Source organism: Myotis lucifugus, unplaced genomic scaffold, assembly GCF_000147115.1.
Source record: "Myotis lucifugus unplaced genomic scaffold, Myoluc2.0 scaffold_337, whole genome shotgun sequence".
NCBI classification, from domain to species: domain Eukaryota; kingdom Metazoa; phylum Chordata; class Mammalia; order Chiroptera; family Vespertilionidae; genus Myotis; species Myotis lucifugus.
Genome location: NW_005871385.1, coordinates 378,456 through 393,043, shown reverse-complemented (window position 1 = coordinate 393,043; position 14,588 = coordinate 378,456). Strand labels below are relative to the sequence as shown.

The following is a 14,588-nucleotide window of genomic DNA, read 5'->3' as shown; positions in this document are numbered from 1 at the left end:
CAGCACTCTGTGCTTCCTTCTGGGATCATTGTCTCCTGCCTGAAAAAGTCTCTTTACTATTCTTTTAGTATGGCTCTGCTTGTAATAAATTCTCTCACCTTTGTTTATCTGATGAAGCGTTTATCCTTTACTAATGAAGGGTATTTCTGGGTGGAAAAGTCTAGATTGGTAGTTTTCTTTCAGCAGTTTAAAGATGTCATTGTATTGGTTTTTGGATTTCACCTTTTTAAATGTGAAATCACTTATTAGTCTTATTATTACACTTTGAAGTAATATATCTTTAATATGTCTTTGAAGGTAATGTGTCTTTCCCGCAGATTTTTTGAAGAACATTTAAATTTTCTCTTTCCATTTTACTGTGATGTGTCTAGGTTGATTTTCTACATTGATTCTGAAAGGCATTTGTAGAGCTTTATGAATCTACATCTTTGGTATTTTTTTGTCAACAATATTTCTTTAAGTATTCCTTCTGTTCCTGTTTTGTCTCTCCTCGTTTGGGACTTTAGTTTACATATGTTAGTGTCGTTTCTTTATTCTCAACACACTTTTCTGAAGAAACCCTTTTTTCTTTAAACAGTTAAAACAAAAAGCACTCAACATTTACAGGTGTTCTTTTAGGTCAGTGGTTCTCAACCTTGGCTGCACATTAGAATCACCTGGGAATCTTTTTAAAATCCTGATTTCTGGGCCTCATCCTCCGGAAATTCTGTTTGTTTGTTTTTTTGTTATGGGGTGGGGCCACAACATTAGTAACAAAGAAACAGAATTTCCAGAGGATGAGACCCAGAAATCAGGACTTTAAAAAGATTCCCAGGTGCGCAGCCAAGGTTGAGAACCACTGTTTTAGGTGATTATGCTGCCACATCAGTGGATGGTGATGATGTCAGGAGAGAAACTAACTTACATCATAAGTAAGGACCAGGAAGAGGGGGTGCCTTACAGAGGCATGAAGACATTGAGTAATCCTCCTCTAGGCTTGCTGTGGGAACCGCCAACACTTAAGTCATCTAATAAACACGCTTCTGTGTTCAGAGGAATTTTCCAAGTGAAAGAGATTTAGGATTCCTCTCACGTGAGGAAGAACGTAAATTCTCCAGCTTGTTTATAAGGAGCACATGTCTCTTTGTAATCATGTTTCCACCTGTCGAATCATCTTTACAGAAGTTGTACATGTATGGCATGTCTCTTTACGAGAAGGGATGGAAAATATAAGACAATCTCAACCTGAAATATCTATTACAAAGCCTCAGGCTGGCAAACTTCTGAGGAATTCATTCAAAACGTCATTGCTCCCCTTGTTGGAGTGGCTCAGTTGGTTGGAGTGTCTTCCGTGCATGGAAAGGCTGCAGGTTGGATTCCCGATCAGTGCATGTACCTGGATTTCAGGTTCAGTGCCCGGTTGGGGCATTGAAGGCAATTGATTGATGTTTCTCTCACATCAATGTTTCTCTCTCTCTCTCTCAGCATGTCTTCAGGTGAGGATTTAAAAGAGAGACTTCATTGCTCAAAACATATATGCATGTATGTATATGCAAGGATAGAGATATATATGTGAATAGATATAATATGCATCATATAATATTATATACTAGGGGCCCGGTGCACGAAATTCATGCACAGATAGGGTCCCTAGGCCTGGCCGGCGATCAGGCCTTATCTGTAGGGCTACCAGCGGGGTGATCGGGGCCCCCACTCACACCCGCCTTGGCTGGCCTGGTGCCACCTGCTGGCCAGCCCCACCCTCCCACCACCACCGCTGTTCGGGGCCTGTGGGCTGGGGGCAGCTCCTGCATTGAGCGTCTGCCCCCTGGTGGTCAGTGCACATCATAGCGACTGGTCATTCCTCCGGTCGTTCCACTGTTCAGTCAATTTGCATATTAGAGTTTTATATAGATATATAATACATATATAAAATTTGCTTTGGAAATTCATTTCATAGCCTTTTAAATGTAAAGGTGTATTTACTACAAGTATCTGAGGATACACCTCAGACAAAGCCTTAGATCATTTCTGTGTGGTCATCTCCAGGAACTACTCGCCTGTGTTTCTGGACCTTATACATGCCATACACTGTGACCCAACCCAGTGCTATTTACATCATTCAGAGCTACATACAACAAATTTTAAAATTATTATTATTTTTTTTAATACTGCACTGCCCTAACTATAATTCAGGAAGTTTGGGGGTAATATTCTTTCATTGCTTACTTGGTCTGAATCATTTCTAGTCTTGAACAATGGCTATTTTGTAAGGTTCAATTATACCATGTGTTTGTGGCTACATATGCCACCCACAAATGTCCATAATTATTATTTATTACTTTATACTTTGTATTGGTTGAGTGTTTTACAGTCAGGCATTAGTTACTAAGAGTAAATTATATGTTTGCTTTTCTTTATTCTACCCCTTTCACTTTAATACATGTCAGATTCAGGAAAACCCTAAACTTCTTTAAATACTTATAGACAAAGGTTTTCTCTTCAATCAGCTTTATAATCCTTCCAGTCACACTGGCTGCTGACCACACCAGCATAGTGAGAGAATCTTCTCTCAGAGATGAAAGCCCGAGCGAAGCCTTCCGGTGCTTGGTTTCCTAGCACAGCTGCTGGTGTAGATCATGCTGCTGATTGTTCCGCCTGGAGATTCTTGAATATCTTTGCCAGTTAGAGCTGGAAGGGTGCCCATCCAGGAGGTCATGTAGCCCAGTTACATGTAATGAAACTAAGATGCAGCCTGGTTAACGAATGTACTGGACTCAAATAGCTGGCAACTGTCAGAGCTCAGGACTAATTCTCCTTTTTCTTTGCTCTTTCCCCTATCTCTGTTGTAAAGAATTGGGGCAGCCAGGTGGTTAAAATACTTAAAGAAGGAGTATGGAAACCTAATGTCTAGATGTTAAGAAATGTTTTTTGTTTTTTTAATGCTTGAAATGCATTGTCTTCTTTTCCATCAGGTTGGCTCCTTCTCATTTTTTTCCCTTCAAAATATGGTTCAAAAGTCTTCTTATCCCAGAAGCCTCCTAAGCATTCCTGGGCTGAATTAGTAACTTCCTCCTCATAACTTAAAAGGCACTGCACATTCCTACATTATAATACTTATTATATTGTGTTATAACTGTATTCAATTCACCATTTGTCTTCCTCCTTCTCATCCACTGGACTGAGCTTCCAGGAGCAGCAATAGTATCTTCTTGAACTTCAATCCCTAGCACTTGGCAAAGCGCCGGGCGTTTTGTGTGCCCTCCATGTTTTATGAATGAATGAATGAACCAACCACACTCTCATAGTCTTGCACTATCAGTGACTGTTATACTTTATTGGACATACAAGTCACCTGGAGTTTCCAGACCACACCACAGAGATGCTGATTCAGGATTGGGGTAATGTTGAGGGATCTGCATTTTTATTAAGAAGCTGATGACTTTGGTGCAAATGGTCCATAGGCCACACTTGACAAGCTCTGCTCTCTCATTAGTTCCGCTGGTACTTATATATCCCGATTATCTGTCATCTAAATAAACCCATAGAGCTTCACTATCTACCCCTTCCACCATTTTGACTCCTGAATAGAGGTACAGTAAACCCTCAATTTTGCGGATGTAGATTTAATGAACTCCAGATTTAGCAGACAAAATTTCCAGTCCATATTTCATATGTGAACAATAACACCCTGTTAATTTTCAAATGCTTTTAACCAAGATTTGCTTATAATTAAATTAACAGGTTTTTTGTTTTGTTTTGCATTCACTGTTATTTTTAATAAATTTTAGTGAATGGGCCATATGTTGGGAAAAAAACACTGTAGTAATTTCACTGACGTAAATAAATATCACATATCTACAAGTATAGTCTACATATTTAAAGCCAAGAGTCACTGTTCATAAACAGTGTTTGGGGAATGCTGATCACACTGCATTGTGTGGTAATTGGTTTCTGCAGCCATTGTAATGCCTGCCTGCCATGTTCCCACGTGCGCTAAGCCACGCCCCAGCCTTGTGGACTGGTGAATGCATGCATTTACCAGACCTATTCAGTATAAATTTCAAGTCACAGTTTCAAGTCACAGTAATACATATAGAAGACTTTTCTGTGAAATTAAACTTTTCATACATACTCAATTTTAATCACACAAATAAAAACAGGTAAACTAATTTGTCAATTTTTTAACAAATGCATTTGGAAAACCTACTTTATTATAAAATGGATTTTCGGCTTTAAAAGACACCCCCTCACCTGAATTAGTCCATTATATCGAGGTTTTACTGTGTCAACATTTTAAACAAACTCCAAGGCATCTTCCCAATTAAATTTGTAAAAATAAAGATAATATGTATACAGCATTTTGAGTAATTAGAAGAAGAGTATCTCAGTTCATCAGGGAAATATTATCATAATATAATCTAGCATCATGAAAATTACATTAGATATGTTGGATTCGGTTTGAGACTTTAAATGCAAAGGAAATAAAACCCACATGCAATGCCTGCGTGGACAGCCTGCATGAGCACTTGCCCTGGCTGGGTTCTCTTGTTTGTGTAGGCAGGCTTTCCCCTTCACCGGGGCTGGCCTAGAGAAGAGGGTTGCTTTAGACACTGAGGTGCTAGGTGCTCTTTTGAGAATGAAGCTCCATATTAGTAAACTTAATGGCTGATGTTTACATATTTTAAAAAATCTCAACTGGTACATGTGTGCCTGCACCTAACTATATGTATGCATTTTTTTAAATTATGAACTTAAGCAACTTTGCAGGAAAAAGAACTGAATGGGTGCCTTTATATAACTATCCTAAAGGATTTCTCATCCTTGTGGAATATTTACACATATATTAAAAAGTATATCTATTCAGTTCCACATATTACTTTTTACTTGTAATTTATTTTGTATGCACATGTCCGGGTCAACCTAATTCATATTTTTTGTTATTTTAAATGGTAAAATCATATTTCATCTATTTTATTCTATTATTTACTTAGTGTTCTGCCAGGGTTGGCTGTTTTAGTTATTTTCAAAGATTTGCTACCATATACAGAGTTCTTATGCTCATTTCTGCTCAAATTATGTTTTTGTTTGTATGAATTCCATTGTGCATGTTCTCCAAAGTGAAAGAATTAGAAGGAAGAGTAATGACAGTTTTATAGTTCTTATTGCATATTATAGTATTGCTTTCTGGAGACACTGAACCCATATACAACCCACAGGCGTGTGGGCCATGCTGCTTTTCCCACAGCCTGACCAATCTGTAATTTCATCATTCCAGCCTATTTTGCTAGTTTAATGTGAGCATAGGGCCTCTCCAGAAATATTTTATTTTGAAGTTCTTTAAGTGATGCGAAGCAATTCTTTTCCATGGGGGATAATGAACTGTTTTCATTTTAAGGACAAACAATTCACCTCCTATTGACAGTTTTAAAGGGACCGGCGTAACAACCTTTTGTAGAATTGATTCTGTAGAAATAGGACCCTTAGGTGCTGGCCAGGCTCCACCTGTTAGGGAGGAGCAATTGTATAGACCTGAATTAGAAAACGTAGGTGAAGGGCTGCCGCAGAAGTGCCAGCTCACTCTGTTTAAGGAAGATTGGAGAGCAGGAACATTATAATTTCATGATGAAAAAGCACTGGGGCTTTGGCATAGGATAACAGATTTCACTTCAAAATGAATGCAGAAACCTATCCCTCCTGCCATTCTATGATATCCTCACACAATGCCACTTCCTTTCCTGAACATTTCAAGGAGACCCCCTGGCCTATGACAGGGAGGACTTTAGAATGGCCAGGACACTCACCTGGGCTATTTGAGAGGTCTTGGGGGGAGGACCTGGAGACAAGTCGCAGGAGCAGTCAGTCCCGTCTGTGGAAAGTCGACTCGGATATAAAATAGTGCCTTTGCCCGTTGTCTCACATTCTGTGACTGTGGTCATCTTCTGTGTAAGCAAATAAATGCTTGCCATGCTGGTGTGGGTTTCTGTGGTGCCAAACACTAGATACAATGTTATTTATGTAAGATGGGCCTTTTGTTTTGGACAGTGGTCTAATCTGTTGATCTTTTTAGAAATTGGTGACTGTCCAACTTGTAATGAAAGTCAACCTCTTGAGCACTTGGGATCAAAATCTGTCCTTTTCCTCCATTCCCAGCTGTCATGCTAAATTGGGCATTTCTTGCTTTCACTCTTGTCTCCATAGAATGCTTACACACACAGACACATTTATGTCTCTATCTTTATCAATCTGTGCCTACCTATCTATCTGCTTTATTTGGAAATAATTCACACACCACACAATTCACCCATTTAACATGTATAATTCAGTGGATTTTATTATATTCACAGAGTTGGCATCCATAACCACAGTCAATTTTAGAACATTCTATACTCCCCCCCCAAAGAAACCTCAGTTCCGTTAGAAGTCAATCTCTATTTGCCTCCAACCCACCCAGCCCTAGGCAACTAGGGCTTATTCTGGACATTTCATATAAAGAATCATATAATATGTGATCTTTTGGTTTAGCTTCTTTCACTTCGCATAATTTTTTCAGGGTTCATCCGTGTTGTCGTATATATCAGGTTTTCCCCCCTTTTTTTATTGCTGAATAATACTTCATTGTCTGATAGACCACATTTTGTTTGTCCATTCATAAGATGATGGGTTGTTTCCACTTTGGGCTACTATGAATGAATAATAAAACATGTATATGTTTCCGTGTGGAAGAATGTTGTCAGGTTTCTTGGATATATGCCTAGGAGTGCTGAGATGTAGGAGAACTGTTTAACTTTCTGAGCAACTGCCCAACTGGTTTCCAAAGCAGCTTCCCCATTTTACATCCTCACCCACATGTATGAGGGCTTCAGTTTCTCCATATCCTCCCCAACACTTGTTCTTGCCCATCCCTTTTGTCATAGCCATCCTAGTGGTTGTGAAGTGGCATCTCCTTGTGGTTTTGAATTGCACGTCCTGATGGCTAATAGAATACTTACTCCTTATCTTAGTGTTCTTCTTATTCTTTTATAAAAATAATTGATATGCTTCAAGAAATTAAAAAGGGCAAGGAATACGAGCGGCTATAACTTCCTCTTGGGTTTCACACATCATCCCATTAGAATGGAAGGGACCTCCACTGCCATGAGTGTGCTCCAGCCATTTCCTTCCTTCTTGTATCCGTTCATCATTCAGAGCATGGGGAAGCAGAGACCATTGTCCTGTGTTGGGTAATGTGCCCACCCCTTGGGTTTGTAGTTATGACTAGGACTAGACAATGTACACCAGGAGTGTGCAAATCCTGAAAGGAAATTGGAGTGCTTTTGAGGTGGGAGACTGGGTGCCACGGGTGGGACCAGAACACGTTTCCTGCTTCTCTGGATGAACTGCATGGCCAAGGTTGGGAGCCACAGAGACCTTGTCGGAAACCTCACTAATGATGTCAGAAACCTGTGCTATGCCCTACCACATGTCATAGTGAAGAAGACATACTAAGCTTTATTCATAATATTTCAAAATGATACAATTTTAAATGTACATATTCCTATTTGAAACACAGCATTTTCAAATACATGATCTCATCGATCCTCAATAGTCTGTTAGTTTCTAGTTATAGTCTATGGTGGCCTCGTGGTTTAAGTACATGCTTGTGAACGAGCCTCAGAATCCAACCACCACCAACTGATTTCCTGAGAACATGTGTTCTGAGCTCCAAACAAATGACGAACCAATGCTCAAATGTCAACCTGCCCCTAAGCCAGCATCTCACTGCTCGGCAGGCTCATGCCAGCAGGTTGCGTGGACAATAGAGAACAATTCTCAGGTGCTCCATCCGGCCACCAGGGATGCTGACCGAGTGCTCGGCAATGTCAGGATGGGTGACTGGAAGGATCTTGCACTAGGAGCAGTGTGGAAAATAGGCAGGCCTTGGAATTTTAGCTACCACCTCAGGTGCCTCGGGAGGTAGCAATGTTCATATCACAGTTCTCTAGCGTTTTCTGCTACAACAGAAGGTGACCAGAAGGGTTTCACTGCTATAAAGGAGAATGACTGGATCAAAACGACAGCTGGGGGTTTAAAGGACTCTGGTCAGAGACAGATGTCCTCACAGGGAGTCGATGCCTCTGAATGGCCTGGGAAGCAGCCGCGTGCCCTGGACCCTTTCCTCGGGCTTCAAGCTCATCTTCCTCCTCCTGCTGTCATCCTTCCAGTCCTGGGCAGAAGCCACGATGGTGGGCATCCTGGCCTCTGTGAACTTCTCAAGGGTATATATTGTCACACAGAAGTCCACCCACGGGCCACTGTGGACATTGTAGTCAGTCCTGCCGGTTGCCCTGCCAACGCAGAAATTTTATAGCATGCCATCAAAGATTGTATCTATAACTGTGATGATTTAAAAAAAAATAATCACTTCATTTTAGATTTTTCTATTTTAACCCAAGGTATTCTTCAGCGGAAATAAGGAAACAGTTTACTCTCCCACCAAACCTTGGCCAGTACCATCGACAAAGCATAAGCACCTCCGCTGGCTTCCCTTCTCTTCAACTAGTAAGTATGAGCTACAGCTTTGCTTAGAGAACAGTCTCGCTCAGAAGCGCCCAGCGAAGGCTTTCTGCCTCTCTCCTTAGGCCTCCCCACTGCTACCTTCCACTTCCAGCCACCAGTGCCTGGCCTGGCCCTAATTTTTAACATCTGACAATTTCCCTCTCTCCCTCCCTCAAGTAGGGCTTAGGGTGCAAAATGGGTTGTGGTTCTGACATCCCTGGACTCAGTGGCCTTCCGGGCTATGTGATTTCACCCACATTATAATTCATATTGTAGGGAGGCAGAGGATTAGCCTTGGAAGCTTGCTGTCGTTCGTTACATGCTTTTATTGGGGGAAAATGTATTCCAAAACCTGAAAAGCCAAGTTACAAACCTTAGTTTTTAAAAATTGTTTTCTTGGAAGTGTAATTTACATACAATAGAATCCACTCATTTTTAATGTACAGCTTGATGGATTTGGCCAATTTATTGTTATTTAACCTCTACTCAATCAAGAGTCCCCATCATGGCCCCTTTTCGGTCTGTCTCCTCCCCCAGACCTCAGTCCTAGCCCTTAGGCCATCACTGATCCACTTCTGTCTTCATAATGTTGCTTTATCTGGAACTTCATATCATTGGAATCAATTCAAACCCCCATTTTAAACACACACACTCTCCCTACATATGGTGCCTGGTGGGTACTGGAAATCTCAGGGGGGACACTTTGAAAAAGTATATGATTGTCCAACCACTATGCTATACACCTGAAACCAATGCAACATAAATTGAAAGTTAACTGTAATTGGAAAACAAAACACCTAAAAAATATATTTTTTAAAAAACCAAACACTCCCCCTTCTAAGTTGAAGGTTGCCTGCATGTTTCACACCAGTGGTTGAGCGTGCCTATGTGTGTTCTCTTATTTGAGGACTAAATGGCAGACGTGTGCTAAGTAGGATGCATCTGACTTAAGTGAGATGGTTTGTCAAACCCGAAGGAGCCTTCACTTCCTCTGTGAGAGCGGCAGCCTCCCCTGGCCTCACTTCCTCAGGCGCGTTGCGGCGCAGCGCACTGCACTTCTTTGCTTCTGGTGGTTAGCCTGCGGAGGTTAGGTTTATTTTTTGTTTCTCACTTATTACTTCAAAACCACTTCTGCTCTTAGAAATTTTGTAACCTTCCACTCAGTTTCCTGTGGCTGCCATCTTGTCTCCTGTAACAATTTACACGCGACTCACTGTGTGTCCTTAAAGGTATGTTTACTGGAGTGATTGGTGGTTATTTCAGAGGGGTAACTTGTGTGTTGTGTCACTGATGAAATAGTCCTACTGAAAAATAGACTGCAAAAGGTCATTTGTGAGGACATGTCTTCCAAAAAAACTACTTAGGACTTGGGTGTCTTGCGAGACTGCTGTTTTTATTTGTACTTTTCCTATCTGTTTCAAAATTGCGGATTATAAAAAAAGCACATCGGGTGCATAATGGTCATGCTTTCAGATATATCAGGTGAACTGTGAACCAAGACAAATTAATTTGGTGCTAATATATATTATTTATTGAAAACCCCTGAAAATTATTATGCAATTTCTGATTAAAATCTTACTCCAAAATATTAAACATTTGGTTAAAAAGTGACTGGATACACTTTTCTATCTTAAACTAGGTGCGGAGGTGGGGTTGGGTGCTTTGCTTCTTTGTAAATTAAGACCTCAGTGCTCTGCAGCCGGCTGTCTTGAGAAAGTGTGGACATCACTGCGAAGAGGCTTTGAGGAAGTTTAGCCAGCAGGCTTTAACCCCTTCTCTGCAGGCCAGCTTTGACTCACATTTCTTCAGGAGAAGTCGTTTATAAATATAAAGTCTCAAAGGAAACAATTGCTTCATGACTGCAGGTGCTTTTTGGTTTTATGGAAGTAAATGATGATGAATTACTTCATTAGCTGGGCAGCCGAGCTAACACGTGGCTTAACGATCCATTTTCTAAGAGAAGATACCGAAGAAGTAGCACACATCTTTAACTATACAGGAATCATGTGTGCCTCAATTTATTCCTTTTTCCGTTTGCAAATGAATAGCCTTTAAATTACACTAGTCCGGGTTACTCCAGTTTAGTTTTCTAATGATCTTTTCCCAGATCTCTGCTCCTGCTTCTGCTTCTGCACAGTCTGTTACCCCTGCGCCTCCTATTAACTGACAGCAAAGCAGGAGGTATGAGGGAGCCACCGGCCCCAATTTGATATCCATTAAAAAAATAAAAAGCATGGCCTGCTTAGGAAATCACCCTGACGTTTACCTGCGTGTCCCGTTGTAATGTCAGAATGAGTGACTGTTCTTCCCCTGGAGTCATCTTCCCAAGTGAAGGTTCCTCCAACAGAAGCCAGCATACACGGTGATTTCCCTCTCCCTTCAAGAATGATTTCATTTCACGGCAAGATCCTGGGACAGTTCAGCAAGATTCATGTCTGGGGAGGTAGAGAGGTAGTTTGTCATCTACAGACTCTCAACCGGAAGTAGCTTTAACAAGCTGCTCCTAAGCGAGAAGCCATAGACTGTCCATTGTATAATTTTAGACAATTGAAAAGTAAGAATGAGTGCATTTTGACCTTTGTTTCTCTTACCTTTGTTTATATAAACCACCATTTCAACAACTCCGCGTGCCAAAACAAATGGTTGTTTAAGTTTTTAAAGTATTTAACTGGACAAGGTTATTTAAAACTCAATCAATTATTAGTTTGCTGTTTTGCAAGAGGAAATAACTTGGAGTCGCATGGATCTGGGGTGAAGTAGAACTGTCATGTAATTGGTATATAATTTGAGGTAAGTGAACCTCTGTGAAGGCTTCAGTTTCCTCATTTGCAATATTGGCATAATAATGCTACCCCATTAGGGTTAACATAAATGACATAATAGATGCTGTGTAAATAGTGGCTATTACTGTCAATGTGTTTGGCACTGTGGAGACACTAGGAGATTAAAAGAAGAAGATCAATAGGAGATTGTTTTGCCTCTAAAGGGCCTTATGATCTATTTGAGATAATATAGTAAATCCATACTGGCTTTGAATGTGGTAGGTGCTCAGAAGAGAGACAAATCCATGACATAATAGGGAGGTAAAGGCTTGATGGGGAAGGTAAGGAGACTTAGAGGAAGGTTCTCAGCCCTGGTTGCCCATCAGAATCCCAGGGACCTTTAGAAACACCTGTGGCCAGGCCCACCATAGAATGAGTAAATAAAAATCCCAAGGGATGGGCCTAGGTATTTTAAAGTTTCCTGGGACTTTAACATGTGGTCTAGTTTAAAGAACTACATAGTGGGAGTATTCCAAACAGGAGGAAGAACATAAAGAAAGTGAAGTTTCTTTTGTTGTCCTAGTTCTGAGTTTCAGAGAGTATGGTCAGCAAGAACCACATACTATCCCTATGGATATATCCTTATATAAAGATAGTCGGTTGAGTGTCATCCCTTGCAATGAGGGTTTGCTGTTCAATTCTCTGTCGGAGCACATGCCTGGCTTTATCCCTGCTGGGAGTTGGGAGGTAGGAGTCAGCTGATTGATGTTTCGCTCCAGCATCAAAGTTTCTCTCTTTCCCTCTCGCTTTCTCTCTGAGGATCAATGAAAAAAAAATCTAGAAAGAAAAAAAAGATAGTGGCTTCTGTCATAAATCTGATAAGTCAAGTGAGAGGAAGGGTGTGTTTGATTTCTTTTTCTGTTTAGTCAGGTTTGTGTTTTTTAAACTCTAATTGTCGGTGTTAGCTGTGATAATTTTGAATACAAGAATTTCAAAGTCAATAAAATATTTTTAAAAATTTTATATTTGAATATGAAGAGGAACCACCATTTGGAGTTGGTTTCTTAGACATGATGATAGAGTTGTTCTGGGCCTAACCGACACTCCTGTCAGAGTCCTTTGTGCCACTTAGTGTAGCATCGCTCATTGGCCGTGGCATTCTGCATTGCCACAGCCATGTGAACAGGTTGGCCAGACACTCTCTGATGTCAACAACTCTATATTTGATGTATTTATTAAATTGAAACTGTAAAATACCAAAATTATTTTTTAGTTATTCAAAGTAGAAAGGGGAGTAAAATATACAAGAGAGGAAAGGGTTGGATCTATGCCCTAAGGTATAAAGAAGGATGAGAGACACTATCATGGTGTTAATGATCTTCACCTACATTTTTATAGAGAGAAAATCCTATTTTTAAAAAATGAGAATAGAAAATTTTGAAGTGAGATGGAATGAACCAGCTGAACCATAATGTCCTTGGGTGAAGAAAAGTATGTAAAAAGCCACATCCTGGATATGTACCAAACACCATGGTTACATGACATGATTGTACGCAGGGGTGGGCAAAAGTTGGCGTAAAGTTGTTCATATAAAAAAAGACATGCAGGTTATTATTGCAGTAGCTTTATTAACTCTGTTTCTAATACAACTATAAACCTACTTTTGCCAACACCTGTATAACACTTATATAGGGAAAAAAGTCTCATACCTGAAAAAGCATTCATTTTTATTATGTGTTTAAGCTTCTGAACAATAAAGCAACCTTTTTCTTTTACTACTAAGGCTGAACGCTTGATAAATATGGCCCTTTATTATTTTTCTTGTGCCATTGCTCATGTGTGCTTCATTTTTCAAGCAGTTGGGCTGTTCTTAGGTTTCATTGATTTCACGGAGGGGACATGATAGAAAATGAAGATCTCAGTATGGTGTGTAGTGTTCATGCAAATTCACATGGAAGATAGAATGAAAGAGTGAGGCCCTGCATGCAGAGCAAGAGTTTCATTACTGTCACTGTTTAAAGTAGGGGAATCAAATCCGCCTTGGTAAAAATAGATGGCTGCCTACGATGGCATGTCAGCACCTTCCACTTGGTGGCATCAGGGGAAGATTGTCATTGGTGGAAGCAGGGAAGTAGTTAGTTTAAGACGTTGTACTTTGAAATTACTGAAGCCAAAAGAACCTGTCTTCAGATCTATTTACTTAAATATGGTAGAGAGCTGAAAGGATTGTCTTAAGCATTCATTCATTCATTCACTTAAGAAATATGTTTTCAGTCTCACTCTGTGGCAGGAGCTGGTCTAGGAGCTGGGGATACACTGGTGAATATAGCAAAAGGTCTAGCCTCTTGGAACTTACATTCTGGAATGGGAGACATAGACAAAAAAAAAATGAATGTAGACCAAATCAAGGGGGTTTTAATGATTTGAAGAATGAAACAGGAAAAGGGAATAGAGAGTGACACAGAAGAGAGCCTATTTGGTGGTCTGTGAAGGCCTCTGTCTAGAAAGGAGACACTTGGGAAGGATTCTGAATGAACTTGACAGATATCTGGAGGAAAAGTCTTCTAGTCAGAAGGAACAGCAAGAGCAAAGTCCCAGAGGCAAGAGTATGTGGCCTACTCCAGAAACAGCAAGGAAGCAGAGAGCGAGATGAACAGAGTAGGCAGTAGGAGATGAGATCATAAAGAAAGCAGGGCTGGGCCATAGGCCTCAGAGACCATGGAAGAACTTGGGTTCTTCCCTTGGTTAAGATGAAGTCACTGTTTGAGACAGCGTGGAGGGACCTGGAGAGTATTAAGCTAAGCAAAATAAGCCAATCAAAGAAAGACAAGTATCACATGATCTCACTTATATGTGAAATCTAATGAACAAAGTAAACTGATGAACAAAATAGATCCAGAGACAGTGAAGCATGCAACAGACTGATGTATTTCAGAGGGAAGGGGCAAGTGGGAAGAGATTAACCAATGAACTTATATGCATATATTCATAGCCCATGGACAGATAACAGTGAAGGGAAGGCTTGGGGAGAGGGTGATGGGATTCAATGGGGGGAAAAAGAGGACATCTGTAATACTGTCAACAGTAAAGATAAATTTTAAAAAAATGAAGTCGCTGAAAGCATTGAGCATCAGCCAGGCACAATCATAATTTTTATAAAGATTGCTTATAGGGTTCTTTATATGAGGATCATTCTGGCTGTCACAGGGAGAATAGACTGGGCTGGGTGAAGTTGTTACAATAACTCAGGAAAGTAATGGTGGTGCTTTGGAATAGGGTGGTGGGAGTAGAGAAGGTGAGAAGTGGTTG

At 40.4% G+C, this 14,588-nt stretch overlaps 1 protein-coding gene across 3 annotated transcripts in view; it reads left to right on the top strand.

The window, feature by feature from the left end:
* The first annotated feature begins 8,414 nt into the window (after positions 1–8,414).
* DOCK8 (dedicator of cytokinesis 8) overlaps positions 8,415–14,588 on the top strand; it is a 146,553-nt gene continuing 140,379 nt past the window's right edge. For 2 of the 3 annotated variants that reach the window (XM_023764567.1, XM_023764565.1), the window contains exon 1: positions 8,415–8,520. The gene's annotated coding sequence lies outside the window, so the exon portion shown is untranslated. Of the gene's footprint in view, positions 8,521–9,700; positions 9,747–14,588 lie in introns of those variants that run through there. The other variant, XM_023764566.1, reaches the window with a different exon arrangement.